The sequence below is a fragment of the Piliocolobus tephrosceles genome, chromosome 19 (genome assembly GCF_002776525.5).
Source record: "Piliocolobus tephrosceles isolate RC106 chromosome 19, ASM277652v3, whole genome shotgun sequence".
NCBI lineage: Eukaryota > Metazoa > Chordata > Mammalia > Primates > Cercopithecidae > Piliocolobus > Piliocolobus tephrosceles.
The window spans coordinates 67,565,068-67,588,567 of record NC_045452.1 but is presented as its reverse complement, the minus strand read 5'-3'; positions in this window follow the sequence as shown (position 1 = coordinate 67,588,567).

Genomic DNA, 23,500 nt, shown 5'->3' with positions numbered 1-23,500 from the left:
AGATCCCATTTGTCAATTTTGGCTTTTGCTGCCGTTGCTTTTGGTGTTTTAGACGTGAAGTCCTTGCCCATGCCTATGTCCTGAATGGTACTGCCTAGATTTTCTTCTAGGGTTTTTATGGTATTAGGTCTAACATTTAAGTCTCTAATCCATCTTGAATTAATCTTCGTATAAGGAGTAAGGAAAGGATTCAGTTTCAGCTTTCTACTTATGGCTAGCCAATTTTCCCAGCACCATTTATTAAATAGGGAATCCTTTCCCCATTTCTTGTTTTTCTCAGGTTTGTCAAAGATCAGATGGTTGTAGATGTGTGGCATTACTTCTGAAGGCTCCGTTCTGTTCCATTGGTCTATATCTCTGTTTTGGTACCAGTACCATGCTGTTTTAGTTACTGTAGCCTTGTAGTACAGTTTGAAGTCAGGTAGCGTGACGCCTCCGGCTTTGTCCTTTTGACTTAGGATTGTCTTGGCAATGTGGGCTCTTTTTTGGTTCCATATGAACTTTAAAGCAGTTTTTTCCAATTCTGTGAAGAAACTCATTGGTAGCGTTCTGAGAACCTTCTTTGTAAAGTTCGAATTCATTTCACAGAGTTACACCTTCCTTTTCATGAAATAATTTGCTAACATATTTTTCATGGAATACACAAAGATATTTGGGAGCACATTGTGGCCTATGGTGAAAAACTAAATATCCTCACGTAAAACCTAGAAAGAAGCTTTCTGAGAAACTGCTTTTTTATCTCACAGAGGTAAACCATTCTTTTCATTCAGATGCTTGATAAAACTGTTTTCATGGAATCTGCAATAGGATATTTGGGAGTACATTGAAGCCTAGGGTGGCAAAGGAAATATCCTCAGATAATATCCAACAGGGAGATTTCTGAGACACTGTTTTGTGATGTGTGAATTCATCTCCATCTCACAGAGTTACACTGTTCTTTTCATCGAGCAGTTTACTAACACTGTTTTCTTGGAATTTTCATTGTGATTTTTGGAGCACATTGAAGCTTAGGGAGACAAAGAAAATATCCTGAGAGAAAAATTAGAAAAATCATTCTGAGAAACTGCTTTGTGATTTGTGAATTAATCTCACAGAGTTACATGAGTCTTTTCATGGATCAGTTTGGTAGCACCCTTTTTGAGTAATCTGAGAAGGGATATTTAGGATTGCATTGAAGCCTATAGTGACAAAGGAAATACCCTAGGATAAAAACTAAAAAGAAGCTCTCTGAGAAAATTCTTTGCATTGTGTGAATTCATCTCAAAGAGTTACACCTTTCTTTTCATGGAGTGGCTTACTAACACTGTTTATGTGGAATCCACAATGGGCTATTTGGGAGTGCACTGAGGCCTATAGTGAAAAAGGAAATATCCTCAGATTAAAACAAGAAAGAAGCCTTCAGAGAAACTGATTTGTGATGTGTGAGTTCATCTTACAGAGTTACACAGATCTTTTCATTGAGCAGTTTGCTAAAACTGTTTCGTTGGAATCTGCAATGAGATATATCAGAGCACATTGAAGTTTATGTTGACAAAGGAAATATCCTCATATAAAAACTAGAAAGAAGCTATCTGAGAAACCCCTTTGTGATTTGTTAATTCATCTCACAGAGTTACATGATTCTTTTTATGGATCAGCTTGGTAGCACAGTTTTTGTGCTGTCTTAAAAGGGATATTTTGGAGCACACGAAGCCAATGGTGGATAAGGAAATATCCTGAGATAAAAACTAGAAGGAAGCTTCCTGAGAAATTTCTTTGTGATGCGTGATTTCATCACACGGAGATAAACCTTTGTTTCCTTTGAGCACATTGGTAGCACTGTTTTTGTGGAATCTGCAAAGCAATATTCGGGAGCTCCTAGAGCTCTATGGTAAAAAAGGAAATGACTTCAGATAAAAACAGGAGAGAAGCTTTTCGAGAAACAATTTTGTGATGTGTGTATTCATCTCATAGAATTTAATCTTTTTTTTTTTTTTTAATTGAACAGTCCGGCATCACTTTTTTTGTGGTATGCTACAAGAGATACTTGGGAGAACAATGAAGATTATGGTGAAAATGGAAGTACCCTTAGATGTAAACTAGAAAGAAGCTTTCTGAGAAACTGCTTTGTGATGGGTGAATTCATCTCACAGAGTTACACCTTTCTTTTCAGTGAGCAGTTTGGTAACACTGCTTTGGGGAATCTGCAAAGGGATACTCAGGAGCACATAGAGTCCAATGGTGATAAAGGAAATAACTTCAGGTGAAAACAGGACAGAAGCTTTATGAGAAACCCCTTTGTGATGTGGGTATTCATCTCATAGAGCTAAAAGTTTCTGTTGAGGGAGCACTTTGGCATCACTGATTGTGTGGTGTCTGAGAAGGGATACTTTGGAGTGCTTTGAAGCCTATGGTTGTAAAGGAAATAGGCTCATATAACAATAGAAAGAAGTTTTCTGAGAAACTGCTTTGCGATGTGTTAATTCATCCCACAGAGTTAAATGATTCTTTTCATCTAACAGTTTGGTACCAATGTTTTTGGGGAATCTGAAAGGAATATTTTGGATGTCATACAAGCCTATGGTGACAAAGGAAATATCCTCTGATAGAAACTAGAAAGAAGGTTTCTGAGAAAGTTCTTTGTGAAGTGTGAATTCATCTCACAAAGTTACACCTTTCTATTCATGGAGTAGTTTGCTATCACTGTATTCCTGGAATCTGCAAAGAGATATTTGGGAATGCATAGAGCCTATAGTGAAAAAGGAAATATCCTCAGATAAAAACTAGAAAGAAGTCTTCTGAGAAACTGCTTTGTGATGTGTGAATTCACCTTGTAGAGTTGCACCGTTCCTATCATTGAGCAGTTGGCTAACACTGTTTTCTTGGAATATGCAATGGGATATTTCAGAGATCGTTGAAGCTCAGGATGACAAAGGAAATACTCTCATACAAAAACTAGAAAGAAGGTTTCTGAGAAACTGCTTTGTGATTTGTGAATTCATGTCACAGAGTTACACGATCTCTTTCAAGGAGCAGTATGGGAGGACTGCTTGTCAGGAATCTGGGAAGGGATATTTTTTATCGCATTGAAGCCTATGGTGACAAATGAAATATCATCAGATAAAAAGTAGAAATCAGCTTTACGAGAGGGTTCTTTTTGATATATGTATTCATCTCACAGAGTAACACCTTTCTTTTCATGGAGAAACTTGCTAACACTCTTTTCATGGAATCTGCAAAGGGATATTTGTGAGTGCTTTGAGGCCTAAGGTGAAAAAGGAAATAGCCTCAGACTAAAACGAGAAAGAAGATTTTTGAGAAACTGCTTTGTATTGCGTGAATTTATCTCACAGTTTTATTGTTGTTATCTTTGAGCAGTTTGATAACACTGTTTTCTTGGAATCTGCAATAGGATATTTCGGAGTGCCTTGATGTCTATGGTGATAAAGGAAATATCCTCAGATAAAAACCTAAAAGAATCTTTCTGTGAAACTACTTTGTAATGTGGCAATTCACCTCAAGGAGTTACACTGTTGCTTTCATTGAGACGTTTACTGACACATTTTTCCTGGAATCTGCCATGGGATATTTTGGAGCTCATGGAGGAATATGATGAAAATGGAAATATTCTCAGTTTAAACTTAGAAAGAAGCTTTCTGAGAAAGTGCTTTGTTATTTGTCAATTCATCTCACAGAATTACACCATTATTTCAATGGAGCAGTTTGGTAGCACTGTTTTTGTGGAATCTGAGAGGATATTTTGGATCACTTTGAAGCAAATGGTGACAAAAAAGTATCCTCAGATAAAAACTAGAAAGAAGCTTTCTGAGAAAGTTCTTTCTCATGTGTGTATTTATCTCACGGAGTTAAACTTTTCTTATCATGTATCAATTTGGTAACACTGTTTTCATGGAATCTGTAGTAGGATATTAGGGCGTGGACTGCAGCCTATGGTGACAGAGAAAATATCCTCATAAAAAAACCAAAAAGAAGATTTCTGAAAAAATGTTTTCTGATGTGTGAATTCATCTCACAGAGTTACACTATTCTTTTTGTTCAGCAGTTTGCTAACACTGCTCTCTTGGAATCTGAAATGGGATATTTCGGAGAACATTGAAGGTTATTGTGACAAAGGAACTATCCTGAGACATAAAACAGAAAGAAGCTTTCTGAGAAACTGATTTCCGATTTGTGAATTCATCTCACTGACTTACATAATTCATTTCAAGGAGCAGTTTGGTAGCAGTGCTTCTGGGGAATCTGAGAAGGGATATTTTGGATCGCATTGATGCCTAAGGTGACAAAGGAAATATTCTCAGATAAAAACTAGAAAGAAATTTTCTGTGAAAGCTATTTGTAATGTGTGAATTCATTTCACATAGTTACACCTTTCTTGCTTTGGAGCTTTGCTCCAAAGTGTAAGCAAAGTGCTTTGCTTACACTGTTTCTGTGGAATCCTAAAAGGGATATTTGGGAGTGCATTGAGACCTACAGTGAAACAGTAAATATCCTCAGATAATAACTAGAAAGAAGCTTTCTGAGAAACAGTTTTCTGATGTGCTAATTCATCTCAACGAGTTACACAGTACTTCTGATCGAGCAGTTTGGGAACACAGTTTTCGTGGATTCTGCAAAGGGATATTTCGGAGTGCATTGAAGCTTTTGGTAACAAAGGAAATATCCGCACAAAAAAACTAGAAGAAGCTTTCTGAGGAAACACTTTCTGATGTGTTAATTCATCTCACAGTGTTACACAATTCATTTCTTGGAGCAGTTTGGTGGCACTGTTTTAAGGGAATCTGAGAAGGGATATTTTGGATCACATTGAAGCATATGTTGACAAAGTAAATATCCTCAGATAAAAACTAGAAAGAAACATTCTGAGAAAATTCTTTGTGATGTGTGAAGTCATCTGACAGAGTTACACCTTTCCTTCCACGGAGTAGTTTGCTAACACTATTTTCGTGATATCTGCAAAGCAATACTAGTAAGTGTATTTAGGCCTATGGTGAAATAGGAAGTATCCTCAGATAAAAATCAGAAAGAAGCTTTCTGAGAACCTGCTTTGTGATGTGTGAGTTCATCTCACAGAGTTACGCTATTCTTTTCATTGAGCTGTTTGATAACACTGTTTTAGTGGAATGTCAAAAAGGATATATGGGAGTGCTTTGAGGTCTATGGTGAAAAACAAAATATCCACTGAAAAAAACTATGAGGAAGTTTTATGAGAAGCTGCTTTGTGATGTGTGAGTTCATCTCACAGAATTACACTGTAATTTTCATTGAGCTGTTTCCTAAGACTGTTTTCGTGCAATCTGCAATGGGTTATTTAGGAGTGTATTGAAGGTTATGATGACAAAAGGAATATCCTCAGACAAAAAGAAGAAAGAAGCTTTCTGAGAAACTGCTTTGTAATTTGTCAATCTTCTCACAGAGTTACTCGATTCTTTTCATTGATCAGTTTGATAGCACTGTTTTGGGGGAGTCTGAGAAGGGATATTTTGGATCACATTGAAGCCTATGGTGATGAACGAAATATCCTCAGATAATACCAGAAAGAAGCTTTCTGAGAAACTTCTTGGGATGCATGTATTCATCTCACAGAGTAACACCTTTCCTTTCATGGAGCAATTTGCTAACACTGTTTTGGTGGAATCAACAAAGGGATATTTGTGAGAAAGGTGAGGCCAATGTTGAAGAATGAAATATCCTCAGAAAAAAAAGCAGCGTTCTGAGAAACTGCTCTGTGATGTGTAACTTCATCTTACAAATTTATACTGTTCTTTTCATTGAGCAGTTTGCTAACACTGTTTTCTTGGAATCTGCAGTGCGATATTTTGGAGCGCATTGAAACTTATGGTGAAAAGGAATTATCCTCAGTTAAAAACTGGAAAGAAGCTTTCTGAGAAACTACATTGTGATATGTTAATTCAGTTCACAGAGTTACATGATTTTTTCATGGTTCAGTTTGGTACCAGTTTTTGGGGAATCTGAGGAGGGATATTTGGATCACATTAAAGCCTATGTTGTCAAAGGAAATATCTTCAGATAAAAACTAGAAAGAAGTTTTCTGAGAAAGTTCTTTGAGACGTTTGAATTCATCTCACAGATTTACACCTTTCTTTTCATGGTGCAATTTGCTAACACTATTTTCGTGGAATCTGCAAAGGGATATTTGGGAGTGCATTGAGGCCTATAGTAAACAAGGAAATATCCTCAGATAAAAACTAGAAGGAAGCTTTCTGAGAAACTGCTTTGTCATGTGTCTATTCATCTTACAGAGACACACCATTCTTTTCATTCAGCAGCTTGATAACACTGTTTTCGAGGAATCTGCAATAGGATGTTTGGAATCACAATGAAGCCTATAGTGACAAAGGTATTCTCCTCAGATAAAAACTAGAAAGAAACTTTCTGAGAAAGTTCCCTGTGATTTGTGAATTAATCTCACAGAGTTACACCTTTCTTTCCATGGAGCAATTTGTTAACACCATTTTCATGGAATCTGCAAAGGGATATTTGGGAGTGCATTGAGGTAAACAAGGAAATATCCTCAGATAAAAACTAGAAGGAAACTTTTGAGAAACTGCTTTGTGATGTGTGTATTCATCTTACAGAAACACACCATTCTTTTCATTGAGCAGCTTGATAACACTGTTTTTGTGGAATCTGCAATAGGATATTTGGGAGTATATTGAAGCCTACAGTGTCAAATAAATTATCCTCAGATAAAAAAAATAAGCTTTCTGTAAAACTGCTTTGGGATGTGTGAATTCATCTCACAGAGTTACACCTTTCTTTTCTTTGAGAACTTTGCCAACGTTTTTTCGAGGAATCTGCAATTGGGTATTCTGTAGTGCATTGAGGATTACAGTCAAAAAGGATATAAACTCTGAGAAAAACTAGAAAAAAGTTCTCTGAGAAAGAGCTTTGAGGTGTGTGAATTCGTCTCTCAGAGTTGCACCACAGGTTTTATGGAGTTGTTTGGTAGAACTATTTTGGGGGATCTGAGAAGGCATAATTTGAATTGCACTGAAGTCTACGGTGAAAAGAAAATATCCTCAGATTAAAATTGGAAAGAAGTCTTCTGTGAAAGTCCTTAGTGATGAGTGGTTTCATCTCACACAGATAAACTGTTCTTTTCATTGAGCGGTTTGCTAACACTGTTTTCTTGGAATCTGCTATGGGATATTTAGGACCGCATTGAAGCCTATGGGGACAATGGAAATATCCTCATATAAAAACTAGAAAGAAGCTTTCTGATATACCACTTTGTGATGTGTTAATTCAACTCACAGGGATACACTATTGTTTTCATGGATCGGTTTTGTAACACTGTTTATTTGGGAATGTGAGAAAGAATATTTTGGATTTCATTGATGCCTATGTTGAGAAAGAAAATATAATCAGATAAGAACTAGGAAGAAATATTCTGAGAAACTGCTTTGTGATGTATGAATTCATCTCACAGAGTTACACAGTTCTTTTCCTTGAACTGTTTGGTAACACTGTTTTCATAGAATCTGCAAAGGGATATTTAGGAGCGCATTGAGGCCTAAGGTGAAAAACTATATATCATCAGATAAAAGCTAGAAAGAAGTTTTCTGAGAACATGCTTTGTGATGTTTGAATTCATTTCACAGAGTTACACCGTTCTTTTACTTGACCAGTTTGCTAACACTGCTTTCTTGGAATCTTCAATGGGATATTTCAGAGCCCATTTTAAGATTATGGTGACAAAGGAAACACCTCCAAATAAAAACTATAAAGTAGCTTTCTAAGAAACTGCTTTGAGATTTGTGAAATCGTGTTTAACAGAGTTACACCGTTCTTTGCATTGAGCAGTTTGCTACAACTGTTTTCTTGGTATCTACAATGGGATATTTCAAGCTCATTGAAGATTATGATGACAAAGGGAATTTTCTCATATAAAAACTAGAAAGAAGCATTCTGAGAAACTGCTTTGTGATGTGTGAATTGGTCTCACAAAGTTACACAGTTCTTTCCATTAAATAGTTTCTCAACACTGTTTTCATGGAATCTGCGATGGGATATTTCAGAGCATATTGAAACTTATGGTGACAGAGAGAATATCCTCAGATAAAAATGAGAAAGAAGCTTTCTGAGACACTGCTTTCTGATTTATGAATCCATCTCACAGAGTTAAATGAATCCCTTATTGGAGCAGTTTTGTAGCACTGTTTTTCGGGGATCTGAGAAGGAATATTTTGGATCACTTTGAAGCCTATGGTGACAAAGGAAAATTCCTCAGATAAAAACTAAAAAGAAGCTCTCTGAGAAACTACTTCATCAAGTGTGAATTCATCTCATAGAGTTACACTGTACTTTTCATTGAGCAGTTTCTTAACTCTGTTTTCATGGAATCTGCAATGGGATATTCCAGAGGGCATTAAAGCTTATGGTGACAAAGGACACATCCTCAGACAAAAACTAGAAAGAAGCTTTCTGAGAAACTGTTTTGTGATTTCTGAATTCATCTCACAGAGTTAAACGATTCTTTTCATGCAGCAGTTTTGTAGCAATGTTTTTGGGGAATCTGAGAAGGGATATTTTGGATCACATTGAAGCCTACGGTGAAAAACAAAATATCCTCAGATAAAAACAAGAAAGAAACTTTGTGAGAAACTGCTTTGTGACGTGTGAATTCATCTCACAGTGTTACACTGTCCTACTCAGTGAACAGTTTGGTAACATTCTTTTCTTGGAATATGCAATGGGATAATTCAGAGCACATTGAAGCTCATGGTAACAGAGGAAATATCCTCACAGAAAAAGTAGAAAGAAGATTTCTGGGAAATCGCTTTGTGATATGGTAATTCATCTCACAGTTACACGAATCTTTTCATTCATCAGCTTAGTTACACTGTTTTTGGGGTATATGAGAAGGTATATTTTTGTTCACTTTGAAACCTATGGTGAAAAAGGAAATATCCTCCGATAAAAACTAGAAAGAAGCTTTCCAACAAAGTTTTGTGATATGTGAATTCATCTCACAGATTTGCACTTTTTTTTGATGGATCAGTTTGCTAACACTGTTTTCGTGTAATCTCCAAAAGGATATTTGGGAGTGCATTGAGGCCTTTGGTGAAAAACTAAATACTCTCAGATAAAAAATACAAAGAAGCTTTTTGAGAAACTGCTTTGTGATGCGTGAATTCATCTCACACAGTTACACTGTTCTTTCATTTGAGCTGTTTGCTAACCATTTTTTCTTGGAAACACCAATGTGATTTTTCAGAGCCCATTGAAGATTATGGTGACAAAGGAAACATCCTCAGACAAAAACTAGAAAGAAGATTTCTGATAAACTACTTTGTGATTTGTGAATTCATCTCACAGTGTTACATGATTCGTTTCATGAATCAGTTTGGTAGCATTGTTCTGGGGAATCTGAGAAGTGATATTCTGGATTGCTTTGAAGCCTATGGTGAACAAAGGAAATATCCTCAGATAAAAACCAAAAGAAGCTTTCTGAGAAACTGCTTTGCGATGTGTGAATTTACCTCACAGAGTTACGCCATCTGTTTCATTGAGCAGTTTGCTAACACTGTTTTAGTGGAATCTGCAAAGGGATATATTGGAGTGCATTGAGTCCTTTGGTGAAAAAGGAAATATCCTCAGATAAAAACTAGAAAGAAATTCTCTGAAAACTTCTTTGTGACGTGTGAATTCATCTTACAGTTTCACACTGTCCTTTTCATTGAACAGTTTGCTAACACTGTTTTCTTTGAATCTGCAGTTTGATATTTCTGAGCGAATTGAAGCTTATGGTGACATAGGAAATATCCTCATAGAAAAAGTACAAAGAAGCTCTCTGAGAAACCACTTTTTGATGCATTAATTCATCTCACAAAGTTACAAGATTAGTTTCATGGAACTGTTTGTTAGCACTGCTTTGTGGAATCTGAGAAGGGATATTTTGGATGGCATTGAAGCCTACTGTGACAAAGTAAACATTCTCAGGTAAAAACCAGAAAGAACGTTTCTGAGAAACTTCCTTGTGATGTGAGAATTCATCTTACAAACATACACTATTCTTTTCATGGATCAGTTTGGTAGCACTTCTTGTTTGGAATCTGAGAAGAGATAGTTTGGATCGCATTGAAGCCTATGGTAACAAAGGAAATATCCCAAGTTGAAAACTAGCAGAAAGTTTTCTGAGAAAGTTCTTTGTGATGTGTGAATTCATCTCACCGAGTTACACCTTCCTTTTCATGGAGCCGTTTGCTAACACTCTTATCGTGTAATCTACAAAGGGATATTTGGGAGTGCATTGAGACCTATAGTAACAAAGAAAATATCCTCAGGTAAAAATTAGAAAGAAGCTGTCTGAGAAACTGCTTTGTGATGTGTGAATTCATCTAACATATTCACACCTTTCTTTTCATGGAACAGTTTGCTAACACAATTTTCGTGGAATTTGCAAAGGGATATTCACAAGCAAATTGAGGCAACTGGTGTAAAGGGAGAAATCCTCAGACAAAAATTGAAAAGAAGCTCTCTGAGAGCTCCTTTGTGATATGTGAATTCATCTCACAGAGTTACACCTTTCTTTCCATTGAGCAGTTTGTTAACACTGTTTTCGTGGAATCTGGAAAGGGATATTTGGGAGAGCTTTGAGGCCTAGGGTGAAAAAGGAAATGCCCTCAGATAAAAAACTAGAAAATGCTTCCCGAGAAACTGCTTTGTGATATGTTAATTCATCTGACAGAATTACACCATACTTTTCATTGAGCAGTTTGATAACACTGATTTTGTTTTGAATATGCAATAGGATATTTGGGAGCACTGTGAAGCCCATGGTGAAAAAGGGAATATCCTCAGATAAAACCTGGAAAGAATCTTCCTTAGAAACTGTTTTGTAATTTGTGAATTCATCTCATAGGGTTACATGATTGTTTTCATGGATCAGTTGGGTAGCCCTATTTTTCAGGAATCTGGGAAGGGATATTTTGGATTGCATTGAAGCCTGTGGTGATGAAGGAAATATCCTCCAACCAAAACTACAAAGAAACTTTCTGAGCAGGTTCTTTGTGAATTGTTAATTCATTTCACAGATGTAGACTTTTTTTTCATTGAGCAGTTTGATAACACTGTCTTCCTGGAAACAGCAACAGGATATTTGGTAGCTCATTGAAGCCTGTGGTGACAAAGGAAATATCCTCAGACAAAAACCAAAAAGAAGTTTTCTGAGAGACTGCTTTGTGATGTGTGAATTAATCTCACAGAGTTACACTGTTCTTTTCACTGAGTAGTTTGCTATTACTGTTTACTTGGTATCTGCAATGGGATATTTCAGATCACATTGAAGCCTATGGTGACAAAGGAAATATCCTCAGACAAAAAATTGAAAGAAGCTTCCTGAGAATCTGCTATGTGATTTTTGAATTCATCTCATGGAGTTACACCTTTCTTTTCATGGAGCAGTTTGGTAGCACTATTTTTCAGGAAACTGAGAAGGGATTTTGTGGATGGCATTGAAGCCTATGTTGTAAAAGTAAATATCCTCAGATAAAAACTAGAAAGAAGCTTTCTGATAAACCACTTTGTGTTGTGTGAATTCATCTCACAGATTATGCCTTTCTTTTAATGGAGCAGTTTACTAACACTGTTTTCATGAAATCTGCAATAGGATATTCTGGAGCACTTTGAAACTTATTGTTTCATAGGAAATATGCTCATGTAAAAACTAGAAAGAAGTTTTATGAGAAACTGCTTTGTGATGTGTTAATTTATCTCACAGACGTACATGATTCTTTTCATGGATCGGTTTGGTAGCACTGTTTTGTGGGAATCTAAGAAGGAATATTTAGGATCGCCTAGAAGCCAATGACGAAAAGGAAATATCATCAGATAAAAAGTTGAAAGAAGCTTTCTGAGAAAGTCCATTGTGATGTGTGAATTCATCTCACAGTGTTACACCGTTCTTTTCATTGAGCAGTTTGATAACACTGTTTTCAAGGAATTTGAAACTGGATATTTGGGAGTGCACTGAAGCCTATGGTGACAAAGGAAATATCATCAGATAAATACTAGAAAGAAGCAATCTGATAAACTTCTTCATGATGTGTGAATTAATTACAAGAAGTTACACCTTTCTTTTCATGAATCCATTTTTCTAACACTGTTTTGTGGAATCTGCACATGGATATTTTTGCATACATTGAGGCCTATAGTTAAAAAGGAAATATCCTCAGATAAAAACTAGAAAGACACGTTCTGAGAAATTGCATTGTGATGTGGGAATTGATCTCACAGAGATACGCCATTCTATTCTTTCAACCGTTTGCTAACACTCTTTTCATGGAATCTGCAAAGGGATATTTTGGAGAGCATTGAGATTTAAGGTGGCAAAGGAAATACCCTCATATAAAAACCTGAAAGAATCTTTCTGAGTAAATACTTTCTGGTGTGTTAATTCATCTCACAGAGTTACAAGATTCTTTTCATGAATGAGTTTGTTAGCACTATGTTCGTGGAATCTGCAAAGTGATATTCTGCAGCTCATGGAGGCCTATAGAGAAAAAGGGAATATACTCAGATAAAAACTAGAAAGAAGCTTTCTGAGAAAGTTCTTTGTGAAGTGTGAATTTAACGCACAGAGTTATAGCTTTCTTTCCACTGAGTAGTTTGCTAACACTGTTTCTGTGGAATCTGCAAAGAAATATTTGGGAGCACATTGAGTTCTATGGTGAAAAAGGAAACATCCTCAGATGAAAACTAGAAAGAAGCTTTCTGAGAAACTGCTTTGTGATGTGTGAATTCGTCTCACAGATTTACACTGTGGTTTTCATTGAGCAGTTTGCTAACACTGTTTTCTTGGAATCAGCAAAGGGATATTTCAGAGCACAATGAAGCTTATGGTGACAAAAAAATATCCTCATAGAAAAAGTAGAAAGAAGATTTCTGGAAAACTGCTTTGTGATTTGTGAATTCTTCTCACAGAGTTACATGATTCATTTCATGGATCAGTTTGGTAGCACTGTTTATGTGGTATCTGAGAAGGTATATTTTGGATAGCATTGAAGCCTATGGTGACAAGGGAAATATCTTCTGATAAAAACTAGAAAGAAGCTTTCTGAGAAATTTCTTTATGATGTGTGAATTCATCTCACTGAGGTACAACATCCTTGTCATGGAGCAGTTCACTAACACTGTTTTCGAGGAATCTGCAACAGGATATGTTGGAGCACATTGAGCTCTACAGTGAAAATGGAAGCATCCTCACATAAAAACATGTAACAAGCTTTCTGAGAAACTGCTTTGAGATGTGTGAATTCATCTCAGACGGTTACACTGCTCTCTTCATAGAGCAGTGTGCTAACACTCTTTTTGAGGAATCTGCAAAAGGATATATGGGAGTGAACTGAGGCCTATGGTGAGAAAGGAAATATCCCTAGATAATAACTAGAAAGAAGCTTTCTGAGAAACTTCTTAGTGATAGGTGAATTCAACTCACAGAGTTACACTGATCTTTTCCTTGTGGAGTTTGCTAGCACTGTTTTATTGGAATCTGCAATAGCATATTTCAGAACTCATTGAAGCCTCTTATTAAAAATTAAATATCCTCAGACAAAAACTAGAAAGAAACTTTCTGAGACACTCCTTGGTGATTTGTGAATTCATCTCACAGAGTCACACAATGTTTTCAGTGGATCAGTTTGATACCACTGTTTTTGGAGTATCTGAGTTGGGATATTTTGAATCACATTGAAGCCTATGGTGAGAAAGGAAACATCATCAGAAAAAAAAAAACAGTAAGAAGCTTTTGGAAAAAGGTCTTTTTGATGTGTGAATTCATCTCACAGAGTTACCCCTTTCTTTTTATGGAGCAGTTTGCTAACACTGTTTTTGAGGAATCTGCAAATGGATATTTGTGAGCGCATTGAGGCCTACAGTGAAAAAGGAAATATCCTCAGATAAAAACTAGCAGGATACTTTGTGAGAAACTGCTTTGTGATCGGTGAATTCAACTCACAGAGTGACACTGTTTGATTCATTGAGCCATTTGATGACACTGTTTTTGTGGAGTCTGTAATAGGATATTTGGGAGTGCATTCAAGGCTATGGTGACAAAGGAAATATCCCCATAGAAAAAGCAAAAAGAAGTTTTCTAAGAAACTGATTTGTGATGTGGAAATTCAAGTCACATAGTTACCTTGTTCTTTTCATTGAATGGTTTTCTAACACTGTTTGCTTTGAACCTGCAGAGTGATACTTTGGAGTGCCTTGAAGCTTATTGTAAAAAAAGTAAATATCCTCAGAAAAAATCTAAAAAGAAACATTCTGAGAAACTGCTCTGTGATTTGTGCCTTGTGGTTAGTAAATTCATGTCATAGTGTTACATGATGCTTTTCATGCAGCAGTTTCATAGTACTGCTTTGGGGAATCTGAGAAGGGATATTTTGGATCGCTTTGAAGCCTATTTTGACAACAGAAATATCCTCAGATAAAAATGTGAAAGTAACTTTCTGAGAAACTGCTTTGTGATGTGTGAAATCATCTCACAGAGTCTCAACATTCTTTTCATTGAGCGGTATGATAACACTGTTTTCTTGGAATCTGAAATAGGATATTTGGGAGCACACTGAAGCTTATGGTGACAAAGAAAATATCCTAATAGAAAAACCAAAAAGAATCTTTCTGAGAAACTGCTTTGTGATGTGTGAATTCAACTCCCAGAGTTACACCATTATTTTCATTGAGCAGTTTGCTGACAGCTTTCGTGTAATGTGCAATGGGATATTTTGGAGTGCATTGAAGCTTATCATGACTGAGGAAATATCCTCAGACAAATAAAGAAGGAAACTTTCTGGGAAACTCCTTTGTGATTTGTGAATTCATCTCCCAGAGTTACAGGATCCTTTTCATGTATCAGTTTGATAGCACTCTTTCAGGGGAGACTGAAAAGGGATATTTTGGATTGCATTGAAGCCTATGGTGACTAAGGAAATATCCTCAGATAGAAACTAAAAAGAAACGTGAGAAATTGCTTTGTGATTTGTGAATTCATCTCACAGAGTTACATGATCCTTTCCATGGAGTGGTTTGGTAGCACTGTTTTTGTGGAATCTGAGAAGTGATATTTTGGATCACATTGAAGACTAAGGTGACTAAGGAAATATCCTCAGATAAAAACTAGAAGGAAGCTTTCTGAGAAAATGTTCATGATGTGTGAATTCACCTCATAGAGATACACCTTTCTTTTCATGGAGCATTTTGCTAACACAGTTTTCATGAAATCTGCCAAGGGATGTTTACGAATGCATTGAGGACCATAGTGAAAAAGCAGATATCCTCATAGAAAAATGAGAAAGAAGCTTTCTGAGAAAATGTCTAGTGATGTGTGAATTCATCTCACAGAGTTACACTATTCTTTTCTTTCTTTTTTTTTTTTTTTTTTGAGACGGAGTCTCGCTCTGTCACCCAGGCTGGAGTGCAGTGGCCGGATCTCAGCTCACTGCAAGCTCCGCCTCCCAGGTTCACACCATTCTCCTGCCTCAGCCTCCAGAGTAGCTGGGACTACAGGCACCCGCCACCTCGCCCGGCTAATTTTTATTTTGTATTTTTAGTAGAGACGGGGTTTCACCGTGTTAGTCAGGATGGTCTCAATCTCCTGACCCCGTGATCCGCCCAACTCGGCCTCCCAAAGTGCTGGGATTACAGGCTTGAGCCACCGCGTCCGGCCTTACACTATTCTTTTCATTGAGTAGTTTGTTGATGCTGTTTTCTTGGAATCTGCTTGGCATATTTCGGAGTACATTGAAGCCTGTTGTTAAAAATTAAATATCCACAGACCAAAACTATAAAGAAACTTTTTGAGAAACTCCTTTGTGATTTGTGAATTAATCTCAAGATGCTTTCAATGGATCAGTTTGATAGCATTGTTTTTGGGGAATCTTAGGAGGGATATTTTGGATCGCATTGGAGACTATGGTGTCAAAGGAAATATCCTGAGGAAAAAAATAGAAAGAAGCTTTGTGAAAAAACTGCTTTGTGATGTGTGAATTCATCTCACAGAGTTACACCTTTTTTTTTCATGGAGCAGATTGCTAACACTGTTTTCGTGGAATCTGCAAAGGGATATTTGAGAGCACTTTGAGGCCTATGGAGAAAAAGGAAATATCCTCAGATTAAATCTAGAAAGAAGCTTTCTGAGAAACTGCTTTGTGATGGGTGAATTCATCTCACAGAGCTACACTTTTTTTTTTGAGCCTTTTGAAAACAGTGTTTTCATGGAGTCTGCAAAAGGATATTTCTGAGTTCAGTGAAGCCTATGTTGACAAAGGAAATATCCTCATAGAAAAACCAAAAACAAGTTTTCTGAGAAACTGCTTTGTGATGTGTGAATTCAACTCCAGAGGTACCCTCTTCTTTACATTGAGCTGCTTGCTAACACTGTTTTCTTGGAATGTACGATCGGACAGTTTGGAAAGCATTGAATCTTATTGTGAAAAAGTACATATCCTCAGACAAAAACTAGAAAGAAACATTCTGAGAAACTGTTGTGTGATTTGTGAATTCTTTGGACAGGGTTACACGATTCTTTTCATGAATCAGTTTGACATCACTTTTTTTGGGGAATCTGGGAAGGGATATTTTGGATCACATTGAAACATATGATGACAAAGGAAATATCTTCAGATAAAGTCAAGAAAGAAGCTTTTTGAGAAAGTTATTTGTGATGTGTGAATTCATCTCACAGAGTTACACCTTTCCTTTCATGGTGCAGTTTGCTAACACTGTTTTCGTGGGATTGGCTAAGGGATATTTGTGAGGGCATTGAGGCCTATGTTATAAAAGGAAATATCATCAGATAAAAACCAGAAAGAAGCTTTCAGAGACTGCTTTGTGATGGTGAATTCATCTCACAGAGCTACATCATTCTTTTCTTTGAGCCATTTGATAACACGGTTTTTGTGGAGCCTTCTATAGGATATTTGGGAGTGCATTGAACCTATTTTGACAAAGGTCATACCCCCACAGAAAAACCAAAAAAAACTTTCTGAGAAACTGCTTTGTGGTGTGGGAATTCAACTCACAGTGTTACCCTGTTCTTTTCATTGAGTAGTGTGCTATTACTGTTTTCCTGGATCTACGATAGGATATTTTGGAGTGCAGTGAAGCTTCTTGTCAAAAAGTAAATATCCACAGACAAAAACTAAAAAGAAACATTTTGAGAAAGTGCTTTGTGAATTCATCTCACAGAGTTATATGATTCTTTTCATGGATCAGTTTGATAGCACTTTTTCTGGGGAAATTTTAGAGGGATATTTTGGATCGCATTGAAGCCTATGGTGACAACTGAAATATCCTCAGATAAAAAGTAGAGAGAAGCTTTCTGAGAAAGTCCTTCGTGATGTGTAAATTCATCTCAGTGAGTTACACCTCTCTTTTCATGGAGCTGATTGCTAACACTCTTTTCGTGGAATCTTCAAAGTGATATTTGGGAGCACATGAGGCCTATGATGAAAAAGGAAATATCCTCAGAAAAAAACAGGAAAGAAGCTTTCTGAGAAGGTTCTTCAAGATTTGTGAATTCATCTCATAGAGTTACACCTTTCTTTTCATGGTGCAGTTTGCTAATACTGCTTTCGTGGAATGTCCAAAGGGATATTTGGGAGCACAGTGAGGCCTATAGTGAAAAAGGAAATATCTTAAGATAAAAACTGGAAATAAGCTTTCTGAGAAGCTGCTTTGTGATGTGTGAATTCATCTCACAGTGCTACACCATTCTTTTCATTGAGTCATTTGATAACACTGCTTTCATGGAATCTGCAAAAGGATATTTGGGAGCGCATTGAAGCCTATGGTGACAAAGGAAATATCCTCATAGAAAAACCAAAAAAAAAAAAACTTTCTGAGAAACTGATTTTGATATGTGAATTCAACTCAAAGAGATACACTGTTCTTTTCACTGAGCAGTTTGCTCAAACTGTTTTCTGGGAATCTACAGTGGGATATTTCAGAGCGCATTGAAGCTTGCTGTGAAAAAGGAAATATCCTCAGACAAAAAGTAGAAAAAATATTTCTGAGAAACTGCTTTGTGATTTGTGAATTCATCTCACAGAGATACATGATTCTTTTCATGGTTCAGTTTGATAGCATTTTTTTTTTTTTTTTGGTAATCTGAGAAGGGATAGTTTGAATTGCCTGAAACCTGTGGTGACAAAGGAATTATCCTCAGATGAAAACTAGAAGGAAGCTTCCTGAGAAAGTTCTTTGTGATGTGTGCATTCATATCACAGATTTACACCTTTATTTTCATTTTGCAGTTTCCTAACACAGTTTTCATGGAATGTGCAAAGGGATATTTGGGAGCGCATTGAGGCCTATGGTAACAAAGGAAATATCCTCAGATTAAAAGTGGAAAAAAGCTTGCTGAGAAACTACTTTGTGATTTGTGAATTTATCTCACAGAGTTAAACTGTTCTTTTCATTGAGCATTTTGCTAACAACGTTTTCTTGGAATCTGCAATGGGATATTTCGGAGCGCATTTAAGCTTACGGTGACAAAGGAAATACCCTCATATAAATACTAGAAAGAGGCTTTCTGAGAAACCACATTGTGATCTGTTGATTCATTTCACAGAATTACATGATTGTTTTCATGGAGCAGTCTGTTAGCAGTGTTTTTGGGGAATCTGAGAAGGGATATTTTGAATCTCATTGAAGCCTGTGGTGACAAAGGAAATATCCTCATATAAAAACCAGAAAGGAGCTTTCTGAGAAAGTTTTCTGAGATGTGCGAATTCATCTCACAGAATTACACCTTTTTTTTCATGGAGCAACTTGATACCACTGTTTTTGTGGAATCTGTGAAGGGCGATTTTGGAACGCTTTGAGGCCTGTGGTGAAACAGGGAATATTGTCAGAAAAACTAGAAAAAGGCTTTCTGAGAAACCACTTTATGATGCGTGAATTTATCTCACAGAGTTACAATGTTCTTTTCACTGAGCAGGTGGCTAACACTGTTTTCTTGGAATCTACAATGGGATATTTCGGAGTTCATTGAAGCTTATTGTGAAAAAGAAAATATCCTCAATCAAAAACTAGAAAGAGCACATTGAAGGTTGTGGTGAAAAAGGATATATCCTCAGACAAAAGCTAGAAGCTTTCTGAGAAACTACCTTGTGTTTCATGAATTCATCTCACTGATTTACATGAAACTTTTCATGAAGCAGTTTTGTAGCAGTGTATCTGAGGAATTTGAGAAGGGATATTTTGGATAGCATTGAAGCCTGTGGTGACAAAGGGATGATCATCAGATAAAAACTAGAAAGAAGCTTTCTTGGAAAGCTTTTGTGATGAGTGAATTCATCTCACAAGGCTCCACCTTTCCTTTCATGGAGCAATTTGCTGATTCTGTTTTTGTGGAATCTGCAAAGGGATATTTCAGTGCCCATTGAGTCCTATAGTGGAAAGGAAAATATCCTGAGATAAAAACTAGAAGGAAGCTTTCTGAGAAACTACTTTGTGATGTGTGAATTCATCTCACAGAGTTACACTCTTCTTTTCATTGAGCAGAGTGCTAAGACTCTTTTCTTGGAATCTCTAATGGACTGTTGTGGAGCGCATTGAAGATTATGGTGATAAAGGAAATATCCTCATATTAAAACTAGAATGAACCTTTCTGAGAATCTGATTTGTGTTGTGTTAATTCATATCACAGAGGTACATGATTCTTTTCATGGATCAATTTGGTAGCATCGTTTTTGTGGTGTCTGAGAAGGGATATTTGGGAGCACATGGAAACTGATGTTGGAAAAGGAAATATCCTGAGATAGAAACTAGAAAGAAGCTTGGTGTGAAATTTCTTTTTGGTGGGTGAATTCATCACACAGAATTACACTTTCTTTTTCTTTGATCAATTTGTTAGCACTGTTTTTAAGGAGTCTGCAAGGGAGTGTTCAGGAGCTCCTAGGGTCCTACGGTGAAAAAGGAAATAACTTCAGATTAAAACTGGAGAGAAGCTTTTTGAGAAATGGTTTTGTGATGTGTGCATTCATGTCATAGAGTTTTACCTTTTTGTTGATTGAGCAGTACGTTCTTACTATTTTTGTGGTACCTTAGAAGAGTTATTTGGGAGCGCATTTAAGCCTATGGTGACAAACGAAATATAATCAGATAAAAAACAAAAAGAAGATTTCTCAGTAACTGTTTGTGATGTGTGAATTCATCTCCTGGATTTACACCTTTATTTCATGGAGCAGTTTGCTAACCCCATTTTTGTGGAATCTGAAAAGTGATGTTCACAAGTGCGTTGAGGCAAATGGTGAAACAGGACAAATCCTCAGACAAAAAGTAGAAAGAAGATTTCTGAGAAACTGCTATGTGATTAGGGAATTCATCTCACAGAGTTACATGATTCTTTTCATGGATCAGTTTGGTAGCACTGTTGTTGTAGAATCTGAGAAGGAATATTTTGTATTGCATTGAAGCCTTTGGTGACAAAGGAAATATCCTCAGATAAAAATTAGAAAGAAATTTCCTGAGAAACTTCTTTGTGATGTGTGAATTAACCTCACAGTTACATTGTTCTTTTCACTGAGAGGTGTGCTAACACTTTTTGTGTGGAATCTGCATTGGGATATTCTGGATCGCATTGAGGCCTACTTTGAAAAAGGAAATATCCTCAGATAAAAACTAGAAAGCAGCTTTCTGTCAAGCTAATTTTGGATGTGTGAATTCATCTCATGGAGATATACTGTTATTTTCATTGAGCAGTGTGATTACACTGTTTTTGTGGAATCTGCAATAGGATACCTTGGAGTGCATTGAAGCCTATGGCGACAAAGATAATATACTAACAGAAAAAAAAGAAGCTTTCAGAGAAACCGCTTTGTGATGTGTGAATTCATCTCACAGATATACACCTTTCTTTTCATGGAGCAGTTTGTAAATGCTATTTTCGTGAAATCTTCAAAGGGATATTCAAGAGTGCATTGAGGCAAAGAGTGAAAAAGGAAACATCCTCAAACAAAACTAGAAAGAGGATTTCTGTGAAAAAGCTGTGTGATGATTGAATTCATCTCACAGAGTTACACGGTTTTTTTTTCCTGAGAAGTTGGAGAACACTATTCGTGGAATCTGCAATGGCATATTCCAGAGCTCATTGTGGACTCTGGTGAAAAAGGTAATATCCTCAGATAAAAATTCGAAAGTAGATTTCTGAGAAACAACTGTGTGATGTTTGAATTCATCTCACAGAGTTACACTGTTCTTATCATGGAGCAGTTTGGTATACTGTTTTTGGGGAATCTGAAAAGGGATATTGTGGATCACATTGATGCCTATGGTGACAAAGGAAATATCCTCAGACAACAATTTGAAAGAAGCTTTCTGAGATAGTTCTTTGTGACGTGTGAATGCATCTCACAGAGTTACACCGTTCTTTTCATGAAGCAGTTTGCAAACCCTATTTTTGTGGAATCTGCAAGGTGATATATGGGAGCGCATTGAGTCCTATGGTGAAAAAGGAAACATTCTCAGATAAAAACTGGAAAGATTTCCGTGAAACTACTATTGGATGCGTGAATTCATCTCACAGATACAATGGTGTTTTCATTGAGGAGTTCAATAACACTGGTTTTGTGGAATCTGCAATAGGATATTTGGGAGCTCATTGAAGAACATAGTGACAAAGAAAATATCCTCAGACCAAACCAGAAAGAAACTTTCTGAGAAACTTTTATGTGATGTGTGAATTCATCTCACAGAGCTACACCTTTCTTTTCATGTAGCAGTTTGCTGACACTGTTTTCATGGAATCTGCAAAGGGATATTTGTGAGTGCATTGAGGCCTATTGTGAAAAAGGAACAAACCTCAGAAAAAAATGACAAAGAAAATTTCTGAGAAACTGCTTTGTGATGTGTGAATTCATCTCACAGAATTAGACCTTTCCATTCATGAATCAGTTTTCTAACCCTGTTTTCGTGAAATCTGCAAAGGGATAATTGGGAGCACATTGAGGCCTATGGTGAAGAAGTAATATCCTGAGTTTAAAACTAGAAACAAGCTTTCTGGAAACTCATTTTTGATGCATGAATCCATCTTACAAATTTACACTCTTCTTTCCATTGAACCGATTTGCCAACACTATTTTCTTAGAATCTACAATCTGATATTTGGGAGTGCATTGAAGCTTATGGTGACAAAAAAAATCCTCATATAAAAACTAGAAAGAAGCTTTCTGATAAACCACTTTGTGATGTGATAATTTATCTCACAGTGTTACACGATTCTCTTCATGGATCAGTTTGGTAGCACCGTTTTTAGGTAATCTCAGAAGGGATATTTTGGATCTCATTGAAGCCTATGGTGATAAAGGAAATATCTTAAGATAAAAATTAGAAAGAAGCGTTCTGAGAAAGTTCTTTGTGATATTTGAATTCATCTCACAGAGTTACACCTCTATTTTCATAATACAACTTGCTAACACTGTTTTCGTGGAATCTGCAAAGGGATGTTTTGGAGTGCCTTGAGGCCTACGGTGAGAAAGGAAATATCCTATGATTAAAACAAGAAAGAAGCTTTCTGAGAAAGTGCTTTGTGATGTGTGAATTCAACTCACAGAGTTACACTGTTATTTTCATTGAGCAGTTTTCTAGCACGGTTTCTGAGATTCTGCAATGGGATGTTTCAGAGCATATTGAACCTTATGGTGACAAAGGAATTAACCTCATATAAAAACTAGAGGGAAGCTTTCTCACCAACCACTTCATGCTGTGTTAAATCGTCTCACAGAGTTACATGACTCTTTTCATGGAACAGTTTGGTAGCACTGTTTTTGGTTAATTTGAGAGGGGATATTTTGGATAACGTAGAAACCTAGGGTGACAAAGGAAATATCCTCAGATAAAAATTAGATAGAAGCTTTCTGAGAAAGTCCTTTGGAATGTCTGAATTCATTTCACAGAGTTACACCATACTTTTCATACTGCAGTTTGCTAACACTGTTTCCCCGGAATCTGTACAGGTATATTTGGGAGTACTTTAAGGCCTGTAGTGAAAAAGGAAATATCCACAAATAAAACCCAAAAAGAAGCTCTCTGAGAAACTGCTTTGTGATGTGTAAATTCGTCACACAGAGTTACACTGTCCTTCTCATTGAGAATTTTGCTAACACTGTTTTGTTGGAATCTGCAATGGGATCTTTCAGAGCACATTGAAACTTATGGTGACAAAGGAAATATCCTCAGACAAAAACTAGTAAGAAGCTTTTTGAGAAATTGCTTTGTGACTTGTGAATTCATCTCACAGAGTTACACGTTTCTTTTCATGGAGCAGTTTGGTTGCACTGCTTTTGTGGAATCTGAGAAGGGATATTTTGGATCGCATTGAAGCCTATGGTGACCAGGAAACTATCCCCAGATAAAAGCTAGAAAGAAACTTTCTGAGAAACTTCTTTGTGATGTGTGAATTCATCTCAAGTAGTTACAGGACAGTTTTCTGGAACAGTTTGCTAACTTTTTTTTGTGACTTCCACAATAGGACTTT